Source organism: Vombatus ursinus, unplaced genomic scaffold (genome assembly GCF_900497805.2).
Source record: "Vombatus ursinus unplaced genomic scaffold, bare-nosed wombat genome assembly UNPS02014797.1, whole genome shotgun sequence".
Classification (NCBI taxonomy): domain Eukaryota; kingdom Metazoa; phylum Chordata; class Mammalia; order Diprotodontia; family Vombatidae; genus Vombatus; species Vombatus ursinus.
This window is the reverse complement of record NW_020954575.1, coordinates 14,630,024-14,653,044: the sequence shown is the minus strand read 5'-3', so window position 1 is coordinate 14,653,044 and position 23,021 is coordinate 14,630,024.

Sequence of the window (23,021 nt, the reverse complement as noted above, 5' to 3'; positions counted from 1 at the left end):
TGCCAGTACTGATTGGTATGGAAGTTTTATCATTTACCAAATGAGATATTTCTAAAGTGCTTAGGACAGTGCTTTAGGTACTAAATAAATGCCTATTCCCCACCCTATCCCTTACCTTTAAACTGCTTTTTTTTTTTTTTTCCAACCTGGACCCTAGGCAGCCCAGTGGCTTTCATTCCCAAGGATTTATCATATTCATGCTGTGCTTTGCCCTACTGCAGCTGAGAACTCCCCAACTCAAGGGATCAACCAGCCTCTGCCTTCTCAGTTACAGGGACTACAGGTGTGTTCCTTGACCTTCAGCCTTTTTTTTTTTTTTTTTGGCGAGGCAATCAGGTTTAAGCGATGACCTTTAATTCTTAAATAATTAATTTATGACCCATTTACAAAACGGGAGTAATGTCTATCTCATCTTAGTACTAAAAATGTACTTATGAATACTTCATAATGTTGAATTATAAAGTATTCATTTACGATGATTGGTGCTTAATAAGAATGTAGTGATACTTACATTATAGAACTTAATAAGAATATAATGGAAAGAAGATCCCAGTGCTTGATCTGATTCTTGGAGACAGGCCGTAGGACTCATTCACAGCCACAGTGGCTAATGGAAGCCAAACCCCTATAAAACACAAGGAGAACATCACAAAAACACGTGGAAACAGCTTGAGTAAGAGCCTTGCAAATCTTCATTTGTACCCTTGGGATTTCTGACGATGTTTTTTGCCACTTATGTTTTTCTCGGTATAATCTTGTCCAGGTTATACACTTCCAGGTAACTCATTACTTTCCACTGGATTTTGTATGGTGCCTTGTATACAGTGCATATGACAAATATTTAATTATTATTAGTGATATAGTTGAATTCTCAGCCTGAAATCTGAACCTTCTGTCCTGAGCTTCAACTTAGCTCCTATGATCCAATGAATTGTTCACCAAAGGTAGGACTTGAAGACCAAGGTACTCCTTGGCTTTTTCCTAGCAGATACCCATGGTCCTGAAGTCTGAGGGGCATGAATCAGGAAGAGTGTCACAGGAGATCTTAGAAATTACTTAATGATCTCAATTTTGATTATTAGAGTTAATGTCTTGGTAGACTTAGGCGTGATCTTTTCCAACTAGAAAGTCTGGCCTTAAAAGCCAAACAGGATTTTATATTTGATGCTGAAGGTAATAGGTATGCATTGGAGTTTGTTGGGAGGGGGGTCTGGAGAGGAGGTGGGATGACATGGTCAGACCTGTGCTTTTAGGAGTTGATGACAGAGTACAGCCTGGGCCTCAGGGTGAAAGTAAGATGACCAAGCAAGAAGATAAGTGACCCCAAAGGTTAGAGCTAGAGAAAAGATTAGGAAGAGTGAAACACAGAGAGCTTTGAAGTGACTAATTAATGCTTTGAACCAGGAACACAATCTTTGGAGAGAGACTCTTCCTCACCTGCCCCTTGAATGATGATAGTGCAGATTTACTCTCCCAACCCCTACACCGACAAGCATGGTATGGTGGGAAGAGGTCTGGAATTGGATCCTGCCCCACCACTAAAGAGTCGTATGATTTAAAGCAAATCTGGGTCTCAGTTTCTCCTTAGGTAATTTTGTTTTTGTTTTTTGGCCAGGCAATGGGCTTTAAGTGACTTGCCCAGGGTCACACAGCTAGTAAGTGTTATGTGTCTGAGGCCGAATTTGAACTCAGGTCCTCCTGAATCCAGGGTCTGCTCCCTTCTTAGGTAAATTAAGGAGGTTGTACTAGATGATCCCTAAAGTCGTTTTTTTGTTTTTGTTTTTGTTTTTGTTTTTTTTACAACTTGTGGCATAGAAGAAAGACTGGAATCACAGGAGCTGGGTTCAAATCCCAGTTCTGCTATTTCCTACTTTTGTGATGCTGGACAAGTCATAACCTCCCAGGCCTTAGTTTCCTCATCTGTAAAATGAAGGGTTGGATTATATAACCTCTGAGGTCCCTGCTAGTTCTAAATGTATAGATCTATGAACCAAGCACCCTAAGGAGCTTTTCATTTGAGGAATGCCCCCATTTTGTTTTGGGGGGAATTTTTTATATGTGTGTATGTGTAGAGGCAATGAGAGTTAAGTGACTTGCTCAGGGTCACACTGCTATAAGTGTCTGAGGCCGGATTTGAACTCAGGTCCTCCTGACTTCAAGGCCAGTGCTCTATCCACTGTGCCACCTAGTTTCCCCGGGGGATGCCCCATTTGGTTACACCCCTCCAGAAAATTCTTAGGAAGAGCTAGCAGGAAGGTAAGAGAAGGAGGAAGAGTTTTATCCAGTTTATTTAGTCTTGCTGCCTGATTTTTCCAATGCCAACCACACAGTTTCCCTTCATCGTTCTTGATACCAGAGGTATAGTCTGGTGCGTGCATGTGACCTGAAATAATCTGGGATGGTCACACCTGAGACTCATGAGATTTGGGGCTGTGCCACTCTAGCAGCAGCCTGAGTGCTGTTCCCAAACATGGGGAGCAGAGGCGGCCCTTTCTGAGCCCCAGCTCCATCACCCAGATTGCCAATCCTCATTTGCCCGTCTGACCAGAGGTGCTGAGTGGGCTGCCAGCCCTTCCCTTTTCATTTCCACACCAGTCACACACATTGACAGAATGTCCCATCACTAGGTAGAGTATTCAGGGCCTCAGGCTATTGGCTGCTCTAACTTGAATTTCTGCACCAAAGAACACCAGATTTGGAGTCAGGGAGCTCAGGTTCAAATCCCAGCTTTACTGTTACCGGCCATGTGACCTTGAATAAATCTCTCTGGGTCTCAGTGTTTTTCTTTGTGAAAGGAAAATGCTGGATGGGTTGATGTCTAACACTCATTCCAACTTGAAAGCCTACGCTCTCCAAAAGGGCAAATGATAGTCCCAATTCCTGGATGTCCCCGTCCCATTGTCTTCTGCGTGCCACATCCTACTTACTTTGTCCCAGTTTCAGTGCAGGAGGGATGGCAGCAGTATAGATCTAGAGCCCAAAGACCTGAAGTCAAATCTTGGCTCTGACTCTAGGTGTGTGGATTGGATTGTAATAAGAATTCTCTTCCAAATCCATGGTCTGCAAATTCATTTTTGGCTGTTTCACTGTGCCTTTAACACCAAACACCTCCCATTCAAGGACCTTACAATCCAGTTTGCCAAGCATGATGTCAGTGTTTCTATGGAAACTCTTCCTTGAAACATTCTCTCTCCCCCCCCTCCATTCTTTTCCATTATCTTTCTCATTCTCTTTTCCCTGTCATACTCTCTCATTCTCTCTCTCTCTACTTTCATTCTGTCTTTCAATCTCTCCTCTTTCTCTTTTAGTTTCTTTTATTCTCTCTCATTCTCTTTTCCCCTTTGTCATACTCTCTCAATCTCTTTTTCTGTTTCTCTCATTATCTTTCTCTCTCTAGTTTCTTTCATTCTCTTTCTTCCATTCTCTCATTCTCTTTTTGTTTATGTCATACTTTCCATTGTCTTTCTCTAAGCCTTTCATTCTCTTCTCCTCTTTCTAGTTCCTTTCATTCTCTCTCTCTCTCTCTCTCTCTCTCTCTCTCTGCTGGTTTCCCTCTGTGTGGACTTTGCAATATGTGGTTGCCACAGCACTGGGACAGCCTGTGAGCCAGTATTGCCTGAAGGGTGAGGCTGGCAAATCCCCTTGGCCCCAGCATTAGCAACAGTGATGACACATCAACAACACAGGAAGCCTACTAGAGGAGCCTGTATGCCCAGGTGCCTGGGCAGAGAGTCAAGACCCAACAGAGAAGACAGAGCCAAGCTGACCTGTCTTGCAGGACAAGAGTCATCTCATTTTCTTTAAGATCACTGCCTGGTTTCTTTTGGTGCTCCCCTTCTTTCTCCTTCCCTATATTACCCTGTCCAGTCCTCAGAACAGGGTTTCATAGTGTAATCCTGAAGTGCCCAAACAAAAACAGCTTTGGTAAGTTTGCATTTAGAGCTAGAAGGGAGCTTAGAGGTCATCTAGCCCTCCTTTTACAGTGACTTACCCAAGGACACACATGTAAGGGGTGATGGGAGGTATTTGTACAGATATAATTACAAAATACTCCTTAGAGAAATAAAGAACAACTCAAATAGTTGGAGCGTTCATTGACTGGGCTATGTCAATATAATAAAAATAACAATACCTCCAAAATTAATTTACAGATTTCGAGCTCTACCAATCAAAATACCAAGGAAACAATTTACAGAACTAGGCAAAATAATAACAAAATCCATTTGGAGGAACAAAAGATCTAGATTATCTAGGGAAATAATAATAATAAAAAATGTTTAGTGCATTTTGTAGCTATTTTTAATGTGACTTCCCTTTCTTATATCCCTACCTCCTCCTCACATTTCCTTGTGCCTCCCCAAGCCAATCATGGAACTTGGAGTTGGGAGGGGTCTCAGAAGGCCCCTTGGCCCAATCCCTCATTTTATAGATGAGGTACTGGAAGCCCAGAAAAGCAAAGTGCCTTGCCCAAAATCAGACACAGAAAGTATCAGAGGCATTGTTGGAACCCAGGGCCTTTGACACAAGCTCCAGTATCTTTTTCATTATAATATACTGCCTTTCTTTCATGTTGTCCTCTCAGCATTTTCCTTTGACTAAATAAAGACAAATAGCTAGGGGCAATCTGACATCTGATGAGCACTCTGGGCTTGGAGTAAGGCAGGAAGCTTGGGATCAGATCCCTGCCTAGACACTTTTAAAATTATGTCACCAACTCAACTAATGAATTTTATTATTATGGATGCCCATACTACTAGATCCAAATTTTTACATGACTCTAGGGATGTCAAATGAGCTATTGGCGATTTTCACCCATCTTGGGAGACCTCAAAATTAATATACAGTCTTGAATACTGTGGTTCATTCATTCATTCATTCAAATATTTATTGTGTGACCACTATGTGTTCAACAATGTGTTAGGTGCTCAGGGAGACAAAGAAAAGAAGCAGTCTCCTGCCCTCTTGGAAGTAATCAGTAATCATTATTTAATTTTGTTGTTGTTGTTGTTTTAACTGCCACACTTTAAAAACCATTTTTAAGGGGCAGCTAGGTGGCTCAATGACTAGAGCTCTGGCCTTGGAGTCAGGAGGACCTGAGCTCAAATCCAACCTCAGACACTTAACACTTACTAGCTGTGTGACCCTGGGCAAGTCACTGAACTCCAATTGCCTCACCAAAAAAAAAAAATTTTAAAAAACATTTTAAAAATACCAAAGACTTGAAAGCCTCTTAGGCAGGAGCTTTCTTGAGGTCTTCTAGTCCATCTCTTTGTCTCTAGACAGAACCACACCCTGACAAGTCCATGAGGTCCCAAGGTAACTGGTCAATATTGCTCCTGATTGCTCTGTGGAGGGTGTGTGTGGCTCCCTGCGATGGAAACATTGAGCTATGACAGGATGACTCAAACTGTAGGGTGCTGAAGGACTCTGACCCTTTCCAAAGAACATTGAGTAACTAGAACGAATTGGGCAAGAGCCTCTCAGGGCACCCACTACCGACAGCCCCACTCACACACCGTGCAAATGCTCACAAGTGCCCTTCATTTGTACTTATGCTCCACTGAAGAGATTCTTTTCTTCATGATGGGGAGGTGCCCCCACCCCCTCCTCAGCACGAATCAATCCCAGACAGGATAATTCCAAAGTTATTTCAACTTGCTTTTGTAATGTTTAAGATAGTGATTCGGGGGCATCTTACTCACCCTCTCACTGGTTGGGATAAAGTTACAGGGCACTGATTACCTAAAATCAGAGATTCTGGGCTGGAAAGAAGCTTAAAGTCTTAACACCCTCTTTTAAAGATTACCCCAAAGAGGTTGTGACTTGGCCAGGGTCACACAGGTAGTAAAGAGCAGTGCCAACATTAGAACCTAGGTTTTCTGGATCTAAACTCATTGTTTTTCCACTATAATCCAGTGTATGTGGGGGTGCTAAGAATGGAGGGGGCAGGGCAGAGGGAGGACATGGCTCATTATTGGATAAAGAGAGCTTAGAGGGATGCTAGGGGGGAACAGAGTGGAAAGGAGGTAGCTAAGGCCTGGTTTGACAGATGCTCTGAGAATAATCCACAAACATCTAATCCACAGTTGATTGGTAACAGAAAAATCTTTTAGGGAAAAGATGAAAAGGTGTGGAATCTCAGCACCCTGCTATGGATAGATGGCAATATTTGTAAGGCACAGACCCTAGATTCAAATTCTAACTGCCCCTTCCTACCTGTGTGACTTAAGATAAGTCTCTGAGACTCAGTTTCCTCAAGAAATAAGAAAAATGAAAGTGTTGGACCAGAGGACCTCTCAGTTCCCTTCTTGCCATAACCTAAGATCCACTGTGAGAAGTCTTAGCTTCTAGGTGCTACGAGGCGAACAGTCTTTTTTTTTCCCACAACTTCTGGGGCTTCATCATTGACAAGAAGATCAAAAACACCACCTTTACACGGACATCTCCTGGGACCTGGGTTTGAATCTTGCCTCTGCTCTATACTACCTGTGTGACCTTGGGTAACCCACCTGGCCTCAGTTTTCTCATCTGTACGAGGAGGGTTGGACTAAATTATCTTTAAGGATCCTCCCAGTTTTAAATGTATGAGCCAGAACACACAACCTTTAGTGTACAGAGGTGAATGCCTCAGGCTTCTGCAAACAGACAATGCACTGGTAACTACACTGACATAGCAAGAAGGGAAGGGAGAACCTGCAACAGGAATTACCAGTCAGAAATTATATATACAAGGAAAGGCAGTTATGTTGGTAAAAGGAGTTTTTTCATTGGGAGCTCCCTACACAATAAAATCAAAGGTCTATGCTAAAAATACATGTGTGCATGTGTATGAATATGTATACATGTGCGTGTATGTAAAATGTTGTGATTCTGGCCCACTCTGTGGAAGCTTTGGGGGGAACCTACTTCCAACTATGTGTGATTCATTTCTGAGAAGCTTGTACTTGAGATGAAGAAGAGTCCCATTCTTGGCTACAGAGTAGAAAGCTGATGACTCAATGGATAGGCAAGAGAGAAGAAGCCTTACCCTGCTCAACTCTCTTTTCCTTCTCGGCTTTGAACTGTGCAGCAAATCGGGTCCTAAGAATTCAGTGGGGTAGGAGCAGATGACCCATCATAGGATATGAGTCCATATTGGCAGTTAGCATAGGGAGACTCAACCAGACAAACTTGGGATAAGGTCCATGGCTGCCTTTTTCTCTTTTGTGTTTTTCTTCCTGACTGGATGACAATTAACAACCTTAAGGTTGATATGCGGGGGCTTAGAGGTCTGTGAATGTGGTGGCAGCAGTGTCCACCAAAACAATGGTGTTGGCTTCCACTGCAGTGATGGCGGCCAACAACAGGAGAAGCTAATGCATGGGAAGGAATGGCCATCAACAGGAAGACTGGCCCCTGCCTGGCTGTTTTAATGGGAGACATGTCCCAGGAATTGTTTGGATGATGTCCTGCCTGTTCTTTTTTTTATTAATTAATTTATTTTGATTTATCAACAAATCACTTCCATAAGCTTTTGAGTTTAAAATTTTTCTCTTCCTCCTTTCTCACCTCCCTCCCCAACACGGCATGTACTCTTGATATAGGCTTTACATAGACATTCCTATTAAACATATTTTCACATTAGTGATGTTGTAAGGAAGAATTAGAACCAATAGAAGGAACTACAAGAAAGAGGAAACAAAACAAAACAGAAGAAAAAAATAGCAAATAGTATGCTTCGATCTGCATTCAAACTCCATCGCTCTTTCTTTGGATGTGGATAACATTTTCCATCATGAGACTTTTGGAGATGTCTTAGATCTTTGCATTGCTGAGAAGGGCTAAGTCTATCAAAGTTAGTCATTGCAAAATGCGGCTGTTACTGTGTACAATGTTCTCCTGGTTCTGCTCACTTCACTCAGCATCAGACCATACAGTCTTTCCAGGTTTTTCTGAATTCTGCCTGCTCACCATTTCTTATAGCACAAAAGTATTCCATCACATTCATATATCACAACTTGTTCAGTCATTCCCCAATTGATGGGCATCCCCTCAATTTCCAGTTCTTTGCCACCATGTAAAGAGCTGCTATAAATATTTTTGTACATGCAGGTCCTTTTCCCATTTTTATGATCTCTTTGGGATATAGCCCTTGAAGTATTGCTTTATGTTCTGATGAGGTTTTAAGAATAGTGCCTCAGCAGACTGTAACAGTGGTTATAAATTAAGCTGCTCAGTCTTGTTCTGTAAATGCTTGCCTATAAGTGTCTGTGTTCCTTTTGTTTGCAGGAATAAATTTTTGTTGTTGCTCAGTAGTTTTTAGTCATGTTTGACTCTTTGTGACCCCATTTGGGATTTTCTTGGCAAAGATACTGGAGTAGTTTACCGTTTTCTTCTCCAGCTCATTTTACAGATGAGGAAACTGAGGCAAATAGAGTTCAGTGACTTGCCCAGGATCACACAGCTAGTAAGTGTTTGAGGCCAGATCTGCACTCGGGTCTTCTTGACTCCAAGCCCAGCACTATATGCACTGTGCCACCTATCTGTCCTATATAGGAATAAATTACCTGTTCCATATCTGATTCATATTCTACATTCAGTGTCTTTTTAAATTTCTTCTTTTGGGGAAGGCCCTAGGTATGAGCCAATAAGTAAAATTATTACCAGAGGAATCAGGATAACAGGCTTAATGACCCAATGAACATTAGAAAAGAGAGCCCCTTCTTAGTAAATTCAAACTCCCCAGGACTCAATTCAGTCCAAACTAAATGCCGAGGTACAAAACCATAAGTGGGTACAGTACCCCCAGCCTGTGGCTATCCATCAATGATGCCTCAGTGCCAGAAACAATAATACACTTAACACTAAGGCTAGATGGAACTTCATCTTCTTTTTTTTTTAAACTAAATTTTGTTGATGCCCTTTGTTTTTACATCATGATAATACCTCTCCTTATTCCCCCCTTCCAGCTGAACCCTCCTTTGTAACAAAGAAAAGCACCTCATCTTATACTGTATAACACATTTTGCTCCGGTGGCCTCCACTTCTCTGATGAGAGGGAAACATACTTCCTTATCTGTTCTAAGTTTTTGCGTTACTCAAAGCTTAGCTTCCTTTTAGTGATCTTTCCCTTGGTGTAAGGTGTGTGTTGTTAATGTAAGACACGTACCGCTATATGTAGAATGTATTTTACACATGCTGCATGTGTGTATGTCTACATGGGTTGTCACAACATGACTCCCAGGAAAGCATTGCTGGATAGCTCTGGCATCCTGCCCATTCCTCTCCAAGGGAGTCTTTGATTCCTGCCTGGGGAGGAGCAAGAGAAGGAACCATGAGACTAGCTACTCTTTTCCTCTGACAGAAAGGGGTACTAGACTAAAATTATATTTGTCTGCCCCACCTAAATATTTATGGTCCAGGGGGACTTTTTTTGGTTAGTTTGTTTAAGCCATTCCCTTGGTTACTATCCCTTAAGGGGGGTACCCCAAGCTCACATCCACAGGATTGACTCTTTCACACCAAATGCTAGTTACACAAAAGACCCATCACAAATAGTGAATAATGAGTAAACTCAGGCAAATAGTGCATAGAAATCAAAGAAGTTTTATGGGTTAGAATATATGAGAAAACACACAATGAATGAGCGAGGAGAGGAGAGGACAGGGGAGGTCAGGAGAGGGGAGGGAGGTAAGGGAAAAGAGAGAATGTTTCAAGGAAGAGTATCCATAGTGTCCCCAGTCTTACCTAAGGGGAAATTCCCTGAAGTCTCTCAATGTCTTTTCTCTCTCCATGGGTCTCTCCCTGAGAAAGTCTGTAACCAAGTCTCTCTGTCTGTCTGTCTCTTTCTCTGTCTCTGTTTTCCATCTTCTGACTCCATGCATTTTTAGTGGCTATTTTCTACGCCTGGAACTGTCTCCTTCCTCATCTCCATCTCTTGGCCTCCTTGACTTCCTTCACCACTCAGCTAATGTCCCACCTTCAGCAAGATGCCTTTCATGGTCCTCCTTGACCTTAGTGCCTTCCCTGTAAGATTACCTTCAATTTCTTCCATAAATATCTTGTTTTTAGATAATTGTTTGCATGTTGTATTCTCCATTAAATTGTAAGCTCTCTCAGAGCAGGGACTATCTTTTTGCCTTTCTTTTTACCAGTGCATTCAAGCTATTCACTGGAAGGTCAAATACTGAAGCTGAAGCTTAAATACTTTGGCCACATAATGAGAAGACAGGACTCACTGGGGGAAAAAAATGAAACCCTGATATTAGGAAAGATTGAAGGCAAAAGGAAAAAGGGGACAACAGAGGAGGAGATGGATAGAGAGTATCATGGAAACAACAAAGATGAGCTTGGCCAGACTTGGAGAGAGAGTGGAGGATGGAAGGATCTGGTGTGCTGTGGTCCCTGGGATCACAAAGAGTCTTAACTGAACAACAGAGCACAGTGCTTGGCACACAGCAGGAACTTAATAAATGCTTGTTGACTTGAGAAGATTTTTCCTCTTCAAAGCTCTTGTTCCAGCTCCACCCCTCCCACAGGCACACAGGAGTAATCATTCTCTCATGAATCTGGAATCACACCTAAGCATCAGCACAAGACTGAGTCTTATGCAGCCCTGAATCATTGTAATCATTATAGACTGTCCTCCTGGCTCTGTTGATTTCACTATATCCATTCATACAAAATTTCCCATATTTCTCTGCGTTCCTAATTTCTTATTTCACAGTAATGTTCTATTACTCCACTGAGTCTTTCTTTGATGGCACAACAGGTTTCTATAGGATGAAGGACAGAGGGGCTAAAGAGCTTTTTATTTAGTAGAATGTTCCTTAAAATGAAGTCCCCTTTGTCATGGCCAGCATAGGCAGAATTGTAGGTTGTTGTAGAGTGTTCAACCCAAAACTCTCCCTCAAATCATATATTGTCCCACTGGAATCACTTCCCTTGGTTAAAGCTTTATGCCTTTAGTAGGTCTCCTTCAAAATGCAAAAGCATTACCTGGAGGGGGTCCCACTGACCAAGCACTATTCATTGAAAGGACTTTATCATATTAATTTTGAATGGGACACTGAATGAGTATATTATGAAGGGGGGAGTATAAAGAAAAGTGGGGGAGGAAGTTATGAGCTGGAAAAGATCAGGATGATAAATGGGAAGATGGGAAGAGACAGAATGTCATGGGACCCTGAGTATCTATTGTATAGTGGGACTGGACACCACCATAAATGGGACATAAAGTGCCCATAGAGAAGATAGGAGACTGCTGACAACAAAGTACCCTATCACTGCTAGTAGAATCACTGTCCTCCAACTGCCCTCCACTGACAACTTTGGAATGATTGTTGACTCCTCCCTTGGTCATGCCCCAGATTCCCATTGCCTCTTATCTGATTTCTTCAGCTGCAATACATCCTACACTCAGATGCTAGAGCAATCTTCCTTGAAACCTGCTTTCATCAAGGCATTCCCTTGTTCTAGAAGCTGTGTTGGTTCCTTATTACCTATTTTGACAAATCTAACCTCTCCAGGCCAGCAATCAAATCCCTCCACCCACCAACCCCACCCATCCCTTCCCTCATTCACATTTGTGTACCAGTATTGCTCAACATGACTGCACTACTCCAACTAGGCTAATCTGTTGGCCATCCCTTATAAAGGTTTAAAGGTTCTCTGATAAAGGTCTCATTTCCAAGACATATGAGAAATTGATTCAAATTTATAAGAATTAGAGCCATTCCTCAAATAATGAATGATTAAAGGCTATAAAAAGGCAGTTTTCAAGGGAAAGAATCCAAATTGTCTGTAACCCTGTTAAAAAAAAAAACCTGCTGCAAATCACAAATAATTAGAGAAATGTTCTTGTGGACATCTAGTGCTACACTAATTCTGAGGTTCCACCTCCTAGCCATCAGAATGCAAAGTTGGCAGAAAAAGCAAATGACAAATGTTGGAGCAGATGTAAGAAAATAGCCACACTGATGTTCTATTGGTAAAGCTTTGAATTGGTCCAATTATTCTGAAAAGCAATTTGAAACTATGCCCCCAAAGTTATCAAGCTATGTCCTTTGCCTCAATGATACTACCACCAGACCTATGTACCAAAGAAAAGAGATCAAAGAGGAAAAGTTTCAATATGTACAAAAAGTACTTATGGCAGCTCCTTTTGTAGTGGCGAAGGACTGGAAACTAAGAGGATGCCCATCAACTGGAGAATGACTAAAAGAAATTATGGTACATGAAGACAGTATTTATTCCAAAAGAAATGAAGAAGGGGATGGTTTCAGAAAGACCTAGAAAAACTTGTGTGATCTGAAGCAGGGTGAAGAGAGCAGAACCAGAAGAAAAATGTATACTATAACAAAAAGAATGTAAAAACGAATAATTTTGAAAGACTTAAGAACTCCGATCAATGCAGTGATCAACCATTGATTCCAGCCGTGACGAAGAATGCTGCCCTTATTAAAAGGAACTAAATGTTCAGAATGACACACACACATTCTGTACATGGCCAATATAGAAATTTGTTTTCCTTGACTATGTATATTTGTTACAAGGGCAGCTAGGTAATTCAGTGGATAGAGTGCCAGGACTGGAGAAAGGAAGACCTGAGTTCAAATCCAGTCTCGAACACTTAATAGCTGTATGACCCTGGTTAAGTCACTTGACCATGTTCACTTCTGTCTCCACATCTATAAAATGAACTGGAGAAGAAAATGGCAAACTACTTCAAGAAAATGGGATGACCCAAATAGGGTCATAAAGAGTCAGACACGAAAGAGCACCGACCCTGAAATCAGGAGGACCTGAGTTCAAATCCAGCCTCAGACCAAACACTTGACACTTACTAGCTGTGTGACCCTGGGCAAGTCACTTAACCCCAATTGCCTTCAAAAAGAAAAAAAATGTTAAAAAAAAAAGAGTCAGACATGACTGAAAAATGACTGAACAACAATAAAAATTTGTTACAAGGGCTCTGTATTTTTTTACTTTTTCACAGTCAGGGTGAGGAAGCAGGAAGGAGGAAAGAAAATGCTTGTTAATTTTAAAAAATTAATCTAACAACAAAGCAACCCTTTTCTGCTGATTCCAGTAGAAAACCTGAGCATGAGAAGGACCAAAGAAGCTGGACAAGATAGAATTTTGGTGCAAACATTATTAGTATTCCCATCTGACAAATGAGGAAAGTGAGGGGGAGTGACTTACTCAATGTCATGTAAAGACCAGATCCCACATCAGACTCCAAATCCAGGTCTTTGGGTGCAAAACAGAAGGGAAGAAAATAAACAGTTTGGATTTCTTTTGTAATTAAAGATCATTTCTTAGCTTAAGTAAGCACACATCCCATCATTAAAGATATTAATAGAGAAAGCTTGCCTGAAACTGGGTCTCTCTGAAAATAAAGGTGTAGATTAAAAAGCAAACATGTTTGCACAAATTCAGACAAATTATCATTTATTCATGTGCCATTTTGTTGATGCTCAGTCATGTCTAACTCTCCAGGACCCCATCTGTGGTTTTCTTGGCAAAGACACTGGAGTGGTTTGGCATTTGCTTCTCCAGCTCGTTTTACAGATGAGGAAACTGAGGCAAATAGGGTTGAATGACTTGCCCAGGTCCACAACTAGTAAGTGTCTGAAGCCAGCTTTGAACTCTTGAGGATGAGTCTTCCTATTTCTAAGCCCAGTGCTCTGTCCACTGTACCACCTAGCTGCACATAGCAATAACTTGAATAAAGGTAGAACATTTTAACTAGAATGAGCGAATGATTAGTCTTGCAGTGGAAATATATGGGGATCTTAATTAATGTAATTGTTCTCTCCATAAAGAAAGAGTTTTTTTTTTCCTTTTGGTTGAAGTCTGTGATTTCATTGGTATGGGGAATTCCTGATGCAGAAATGCTTTCCACTGATTCAGATCTGCAACTCATAATCGTGGAGTTCCCTGGGGAACTGAGATTTGCCAGGGGGTCACCCAGCTATTTTATCTAACTCCAAAGTTTTCCTAACTCCAAAGTTAGCCCCCTCTCTATTACACTACATTCCTACATCCTGAAAAACAAAGCATTTGTAATGAAGAACATCTATTTGATATTAATGTAAACATATAACATGCTATAGTAGAAAGAGGGGCAGTTAGGTAGTGCCATGGATAGAGCACTGAGCTTGAAATCAGGAAGATTTATTTTCCTGAGTTCAAATCTGGCCTCAAGCACTTACTAGCTATGTGACCCAGGGCAAGTCATTTAACCCTGTTTGCCTCAGTTTCCTCATCTGTAAAGTGAGCTGGAGAAGGAAATGGCAAACCACTCCAGAATCTCTGCCAAGAAAATTCCAAATGGGATCACAAAGTGTCAGACATGACTAAATAACTACAAGAAGAATAACTGTGGACCACTGGGCAGCTCAGTGGTTCAGTGTATAGAGACTGGTTCCAATCAGGAAGGACCTAAACTCAAGTCTTAACCTAGAGATCCTCACTAACCACTTAGTCTCAGTGTTCTCATCTGTAAAATGGAGATATCAACAGCACCATCCTCAGAGATGTTATAAGAATCAGGTGAGAAAATACATGGAAAGTGCTTTGCAAACCTAAAAAAAGAAAAAGAAAAAGAAATGGCATAATCATCATAGAATCACAGAATATCAGAGCTAGAAGGAACTTCAAAGATCATTAGGTCTAATACCCTCCTCCTATAAATGAGAAAACTGAGGTTCAAAGTGAGGAAGTGACTTACCTAGGGTCATGTGGCTAATTAACAATCAGCACGAGTTTATCAGGTGTTTACTACTGACTAGACATCTCTTCACTGACAACTCCGTGTTTCATCAGTGTGATGTGCCTGAGGCCATAAGGGAACCAGTGGTGGGCCCTCTGAATCATCAAAGACAGAGAGATCGGGCTCAGTCTCATTTTAGTGCTAAGCATACTGTAGTTATCTCCAATTCCTTGAAAATGACGTGTCACCCATCTTTGGGAGATGTGGCAACTCTTCCCTCACCTGAATATTTGATGAACCAAAACATTTCATGCCCAGAGAATGGAAGGGAACTGTTGACTCCCTGCTGTGGATATAAATAGCTCTCTCTATTTACCTATTGAGGATGTGCTTTAAGCCATGTCAGGGAGGCAGCTGTGCCCAAATGTCCGCTTTGCCATCCTCCCCACGCTAAATTTCTAAAGGGCATTGCTGAGAGCCCCCTCCCTGGCCTTTTGAGCTGCTGTCTCCTGAAGGGTCCTACAGACAAGCAAAGTTTGATGTTTTGATGGTGTCTGAAGTGGCTGCTTGTTAGAGCTAGGCTCTGGCTCTGCTTATGTAACTGGGCTGCTAATGCTTTTTTACATGTTGATAAAGCCCAAATTAAAAGAGGAAATTATTTTCCTGATGCTCAACTCTCCTAATCCCCATCTGTCTGTGTTCTTGCTTTTCAGTGCTTACAGAGCTTTCTCATCAAAAGTTCTTGAACACATTCCAAATTTCTAATTTGGTTTGCTTATGTAACCAAAAATATTATGGCAGCGTTTCCCAGGGTGATTAAGCATGTATTCTGAGCTCCAGAAGCACTAAAAATGGCACAGAGCTTTTTGCTCTTACCCGGGTGTTAATGCATCTCACCACGCTCGGGTTTTTTTGGTCTCCCTGAAAGGCAGGTGAGGCCGGAGCCAATGGGAGCTGGAACAGTATGATCCCTGAAATGCACACTGGCAGATTTATCAGTGGTGACCTCCAGGCCCCCAAATACTTTTTGGAGACCTGGCATGGATACGCATGGTCAGCTGTGGGAAATGCTGTCCACATTGAGAATATAGAATGAAGGGTAAGATTCAGCATCAGAAGTGAAATTCTTGAAAGCACAGTTCTGACCTTGTCACTCTCCTGCTCAGTAAACTTCAGTGGCTCCCTATTACCTCTAGGATCAAATAAAAACTGGCATTTAAGGCCCTTCACAACCTGACTCTGACCTTTCTCACCTTGTTATACATCACTCCCTTTGTACATTCTACGGTCTAGTCAAAATGCCCTTCCTGTTGTTCTTCACACACAATACTCTACCTCCCATCTCAATGCCTTTGTACTGGCTGTGTTGTTGTTGTCCATCCTTCATTTTTTTTTTTTTTTTTTTTTGCTTTTTGGTGAGGTGATCAAGGTTAAGCAACTTGCCCAGGGTCACACAACTAGTAAGTGTTAAGGCTGAATTTGAACTCAGGTCCTCCTGACTCCAAGGCCAGAGCTCTATTCACTGCATCACCTAGCTGCCCCCCAATGCCACCACGATGTTGGGGTAATATAGTGGATGATGGGTGATGTCTTGACTTGCACATGAACTGGATATAAGTGAGACAGAGCTGTGCAAACTCATCAGCCTCACTCTCTCTTCCAGAGTCATTGGGGTCCAGTGGCCCAAGACTCACTTCCTCTTCTTCACTACCTCTTAGAATCACTGCTTTGATTCAAAACTTAGTTCGAGTGGCACCTTCTATTCAAAGCCTTTCCTGATTCCCCCAGCTGTTGGTGTCTCCCCTGAAAATTACCTTCTACTCATTTTACATATGTTTATGTAATTTCCACCCACTTACTGGGTGGTACCCAGAAGGATAGCCCTGTAATATGCTGAGCTGGCTGTGTGAGGATGTCAAGTCAATTGGACAAGTATTTACTAAGCTCCTCCTTTGTGTCAGGCAGTTAGAAGGCTCATTGGGCAGAGCTCTGGGCCTGGAGTCAAGATCTGAGTTCAAATCTGGCTTCAGACACGAGCTGTTATGAGCTGGGTAAGTCACTTAATCTCTGTTTGCCTTGTCATTGTAGTTTGCCCTTCATTCTTGAAGAGGGCCATGACATCAGGGAGGTGATACCACGACATGCAAGCAAATTGGATTTAAGTGAGGAAGGGCTGTGCAAGGTCACCAGCCTCACTTTATCCTCTGGAGCCATCTAGGTCCAGTGGCAAGATATAGATCAGGATGACTGAAGGTGGTCCCCTCTGTTTGCCTTAATCTATTGGAGAAGGAAATGGCAAACCATTCCAGTATCATTCCCCAAGAAAACCTCACAGAGTATATTGGTGTGGCGTGGTCCACAGGGTCAGGAAGAGTCAGGCACAACTAAATAACAACACTTTGCATCAGGGACCATGCTAAGTGATGGAAATATAAAGGCAAAAGATAATTCCTGCTATCACAGTCTAATAAGGGAGACGATATACAGACAACCATGTAAAAACAAGATATGAACAGGATAAATCGGAAATACTCAAAAGAGAGAAGACAGTAAGATTAAGGAGAATTAAGAAAGGCTGGATTTTAACTGAGACATGAAAAGCACAGATGAGGAGGGAGAGAAGTCCAGGCACAGGGCACAGCTAGTGAACATGCTCAGAGACAGCAGCTGGGGTGCCTTGTTCAAGGAACAGCTAGAAGGCCAGTGTCACTGGATCCCAGAGTACATGGAGGGGAATGAGATGTAGGAGAACTGGAAAAGTAAGAAGGGGTCAGGTTACGAAAGGCTTTTTAAAAGTCAAACTGAAGGTTTTGATATTTGATACCAGAGGCAATAGGGAGGCACTGGGTTTTATTGAATGGAGGAGTAACATGGTCAGATTTGTCTTTTTAATGCAGCTTTTAACAGAAGATCAGTTTGACAACTGAGTGGAAGATGGACAGGAGTAGGAGAAACTTAGAGCAGAAAGAACAACCAGCAAGTGTTGCCATTTGTCCAGGAGTAAGGGCTTGTACCAAGGTGGTGATAATATCCAAGGAGAGAAGAGGGCATGATGAGAGATATTAATGAAGGCAGAATTGACAGGACTCTGCAAAAGATTGGATATGGAGAGTGAGAAGGAGAGTAGGGAGTCAAGGATGACACCTAGGTTGTTGAACCCAGGTGACTGGGAGGATGGTAGTGTCCTGATCAGCATTAAAGAAGTAGGGAAGAGGTCAGGGCTTGTAGAGAAGGATAATGAGTTCAGTCTTGGACATGTAGAGTTTAAGATTTCTCCAAGACATCTAGTTCAAGATGTGATATAGGCAGTGGGAGATGCAAGACTGGAGGTCAGCAGAGAGGTTAGGACTAGGTAAATTAATCTGAGAATCATCTGCAGAGATGATCATTGAATTCTTGAGAGCTGGTGAGATCACCAAGTGAAATAGAAAAGAGAAAGAAGAGGAGAGAGAAGGGAAGAGGAGACTGGAATAGATCCTTGGGAGACACCCACAGTCAACAAGTGTGACTTGAAGATGTGATTCTTGATTGGTTGAAATAAAAATGGATTTTGACGCTATATACCTGCATAAAGAGAGAAATGACTTCTTTACAGATGATTGGAAGACATTTAGGGAGCAATCATGAAATTTTGCATACTTATGAGGAGTTTTTAGAATCGCAAACATATAGGGAGCCGGTCCCCAACATGGCTTTCAAAACCCTACAGAGGGCTGAGTTGATCCCCCTTGGTGAGATCATTCCTGCTCTCCTTTCTTGAGCTGAGATCTCACTCCCAGCTAAAGTTCTCTTTTACTTGTACATTTTTTTTAAACTAGGCAATTCGGTTAAGTGACTTGCCCAGGGTCACATAGCTGGTAAGTGTTATGTATGTGTCTGAGGTCACATTTGAACTCAGGTTCTCCCGACTCCAGGGACAGTGTTCTATCCACTGTGCCACCTAGCTGCCCCTTACTTGTACATTCTTTTGCCTATCCTAATCTAAACTTCCCTATTTCTCTTTATTGCTTAGCTTGATAAAGAGATATACTAGCTATTTGGGATGGTCTTTTGTGTAACTAGCACTTAATAGGAGAGAGCTAAGCTAGCAATAGCAAACCAAGTTTTGACCTCTCCTTGAAAGCAATCAGGGAAAATATCTTTTATTTCCACCCCATTATTTTACCATGATAGCTGACTATAAATATTTGAGGTGTAATACATAGGTAAAATTCTAGTACAAAATTCTTCCTGGAGATTTACGTTGCGTCACCTAACCCAATACCTGTTACATAATAGGTACTTAATAAATTCTTGTTAATTGGTTAACTCTTTTGTACTATTCACAACCCGAACTTAGTTGTAGACAAATCACCAAACCAGCAATATTTCACTAAAAATATGAAGGAAGGGCCTAGGTTGAGGCATGAAGGGGTGGAGAATGATGGAAGAAGATAGTTATTACTGGAAAAGGTCAGGGAAACCTGAGAACCAGTTTGTATTTCCTGGAGGCTTGTAAAGAGATTCTTCAATTAGGAAGGGGGCAATTGCTCACATGAACTCCAGACCATTTTCCCATAAGAATTACTTTACTCTTTTTTTTAGAAAATAGATTTTTATTGATATCTTTTGTTTTAACATTGCCTAGATTTTCCCTCTGTATCCCTTTCCCTTCTCCTCCCAGGAAACCAGCCCTTACAAAAACATTTTTAAAAAGAGAAAGAAAAAGAGGAAGAAAAGTCAGCAAAACCAATTAATATAGAGGGGAAAATTGATATTATATGCAGTATTCTACACCCATGGATCCTCTCCACTTCTGTATAAGAGTGGAGGGAGGTGTTTTCTCATATGTCTTTTGGGGGGACCAAAGCTTATTGATGATGCAAAGAATTTTGCATCGTCATCATAGCTAACATTTATATAATGTTTACTGTGAACCAGATACTGTATTAGGCATTTTAAAATTATTATCTCACTTGGTTCTTACAACCACCCTAGGAGGTAGGTGCTATCATTATCCCCATTTTACCAATGAGGAAACTGAGGCAAAAAGCGGTTAAGTGACTTGCCCAGGGTCACCGAGCTAGTTAAGTGTCTGAAGCCAGATTAAAACTCAGTTCTTCATAGCTGTAGGCCCCACACTCTATCCACTGCGCTACATAGTTGCCCATGCATTTCTGATTGTTTTGTGATTGTTCTTCCCATTTACATTGTTGCAGTTATTATATATTTTGTTTTCTTGGCCCTGCTCATTTCATTTTGCATCAGTTTATGTAATAATCTAACAGAGAGTGACAAAAAATAAATGTAACAAATGAGCTATATACAGGATAAATAGGAAGTAGTTTACAGAGGGAAGGCACTGGAATTAAGTGGTTTGGGAAAAGCTTCCTGTAGAAAGTGGGATTTTAGTGGGGACTTAAAGGAAGGCGGGGAAGGGATAAAGCAGTGTTGAGGAACGGCCAAAGTGCCCAGAGTGAAAGATGGAATGTCTTGCTCACTGAAAAACAAGGAGGCCAGTGTCACTAAATGAATGAATGAAACATTTATTAAGCACTTCTTATGTACAAACCACTATGCTAAACACTGAAAAGTAAGACAGGGAGAGCTAGGTGGTGCACTGGCCCTGGAATCAGGAGGACCTGAGTTCAAATGTGACCTCACTCACTAGCTGTGTGACTTTGGGCAAGTCACTTAACCCCAATTGACTCAAAAAAAAAAAAAGGTAAAACAGCCCCTGCCCTCAAGGATCTCACATTCTAATGGGGAAGACAACACATATGGGAGGCTTCAGCTCTAAGTCAGATGTAAAGGTCTCAACACCCTTAGAGTACAAAGGCAAAACAGATGGCAATTTTTTTTTATGTCGTTTCCACTTACAAAAATCAAAACAGTTTCTGATGCTGAACAATGTGACAGCACCAAGGACTTTGGCGGCCAGAACTTTCTTCTGGGGTCTTCAGGAAAGGGTCTGCAGGAGCAGTTGCCAGGCTGTGTGTCCAAGGATGGTGGCTGCGGACATTGAGCTGGAAGCACTGCTGTTCCCAAGGTTCTTGGGTTGAGGATCCTGGGCTATCTCCATAGGATCTGTGGGGAGATGGCGGTCAAGGTGGTGGTGCTGGTTTGACTTGTCTGGAGCAGGATGCCTGCCTTCCACCTCTCCCTTGGTGTGCCTTGCTGCCCTCAGCTGGACTGGCTTGACTGCCCTGAGATTGTTCTCATCTACGTCATTATCACTCAGATGTTACGACCCGAGGCCATCGAGTAAAAGCTGACTGACCACTTGTTGGGAATGTTGGAGAGGGTAAAGGATGGGCAAAATGAGGTCATCTCTGAGGCCCCCTCCTCCTCAAAGATTTAGTAATTCTGAAGTATTCCAGAAATAAGCACAAAAATGTTGTTGTTCAGTCATTTCAAACGTGTCCGACTCTTCGTGATCCCTTTTGGGGGTTTTCTTGGCAAAGATACTGGCGTGGCTTGCCATTTCCTTCTCCAGCTCATTTTACAGATGAAGAAACTGAGGCAAACAGGGTTAAGTGACTTGCCCAGGGTCATATAGCTAATAAGTGTCTGAGGCCAGAGGGCCCAGCATTCTATTCACTGTACCACCTAATTGCCCCAAGCACAAAAATACAATGATATTAAGAAGTTTATACACAGCCAAGAAAAGGGATTCTTTATCTGGGATTTATGAAAAGGATAATGGGGTTTTATGGATGACATATTGACCTTGAGTGATTCTCTTCCCTTACTCAGCCTCAAGACTTGATGGGGAAGAAATGTCATTCAGAGAAGTGTCCTGACACCAGACACTGTGCACTTTGGTCTGATCTGCACCCAGCACCACCGCTGTTTTGCATATTACCCTAACAAAGAAGAAAACTGTTTTCCTGATGCTGAACTCAATTCATCTCCCCAAAGATGTTGCAAGATATAGTGGAAAGAGACTAGGTTTGGGCAAATCATTATCTCTACTTTTGCCTCAGTTTCTTTATATATAAATTAAAGGATATAGAATAGAAATTGAGAGAATAAAACTGAACATTGTAATCGTAATGACTAAGCTTGACCCAGAAGAAGGTATGAGTAAAATGCATCTCCCTTCCTTCTTTGCTGAGGTAAATCATAACAAATATTGCATATTCTTTTGGAGTCAGGGAATATATCAGTTGGTTTTGCTGAACTACTTTTTTCTCTCTTTTTTATTCTTTAGGAGAGGAAGAAAGAGGAATGTGTTTGAAAGTGAAGGTGATGTAAAAAAGATATCAGTTAAGATGACATATATACAGAGAGACAGAGAGAAAGACAGATATGGAGACAGAGAATGAGAGACAGAGACAAGGAGAAACAGAGACAGAGAGAGAGAAAAGAGAGGAGGAGGAGGAGGAGGAAGGAGGAGGAAGAAGAGAAGGAGGAGAAGAAGAAGGAGGAAAAGGCAGAAATAAAAATAGGAGAAACAGACAAGGAGACAGAGAGAGGAGAGACAGACAGAGACAGTGAGAGAAGCATTGTCTATCCATCTGTGATGGTGATGGTGTCTCCTTTGGCACTGTTAAATTTTGGGAAATGGGCACAGAAGGTAAAGAGGCATTTATTTATTTGTTTCCTGAATGGAAACATTAAAGAAACTTTAACATGTCAAGAAAAATGAAAACCAGTTGAGTGAAAAGCAACCTGGCCCACCTGGGGAAGATCCCATGGTAGAGGGAAGAGCAGGCTGGTGCCAGAAATCACATATCTGAGAGATCTGGAACCCTCCAGGAATGGGAAGAAAATTCCACCTATTTCTATTGGGGAGACACTGGATATGAAAGCAATTAAACCAGGTTGTCCCTTTTTCATGCAAATGTGTCTGGGGAGGCAGAGCAAGGAATGAACAGATTAAAGGGATATTTAAAGGCTGCTCATAAACCAGCTCTGTAAAGCTGTTCACAAAAAGAACCAGCAGGTCGGGAAGGAGCTACATATTCCCTCAAATATTTACATCTTCAGCACAAAGATGTCTAGCAGGGTGTGGGTGGGACCTTCTTGGGGAAGTATTTTTCTTTTTCTTTTTTTCTGGAGAGGGGCCTGGGTGCCTCAATTTTGAATAACAATAATTCCCTTTCCTATAATACTAAAGGAGCAGCTAGTTGGCACAGTGTATAGAGCGATGGTCCTGGAGTCAGGAAGACTTGAGTTCAATCCAGTATCAGACACTTACTAGCTATGTGATCCTGAGAAAGTCACTTAACAGTGTTTGCCTCAGTTTCTTCATCTGTAAAATGAGCTGGAGAAGGAAGTGGTAAACCATTCCAGTATCTCTGCCAAGAAAATTCCAAATGAGTTCATGAAGAATCAAACATGA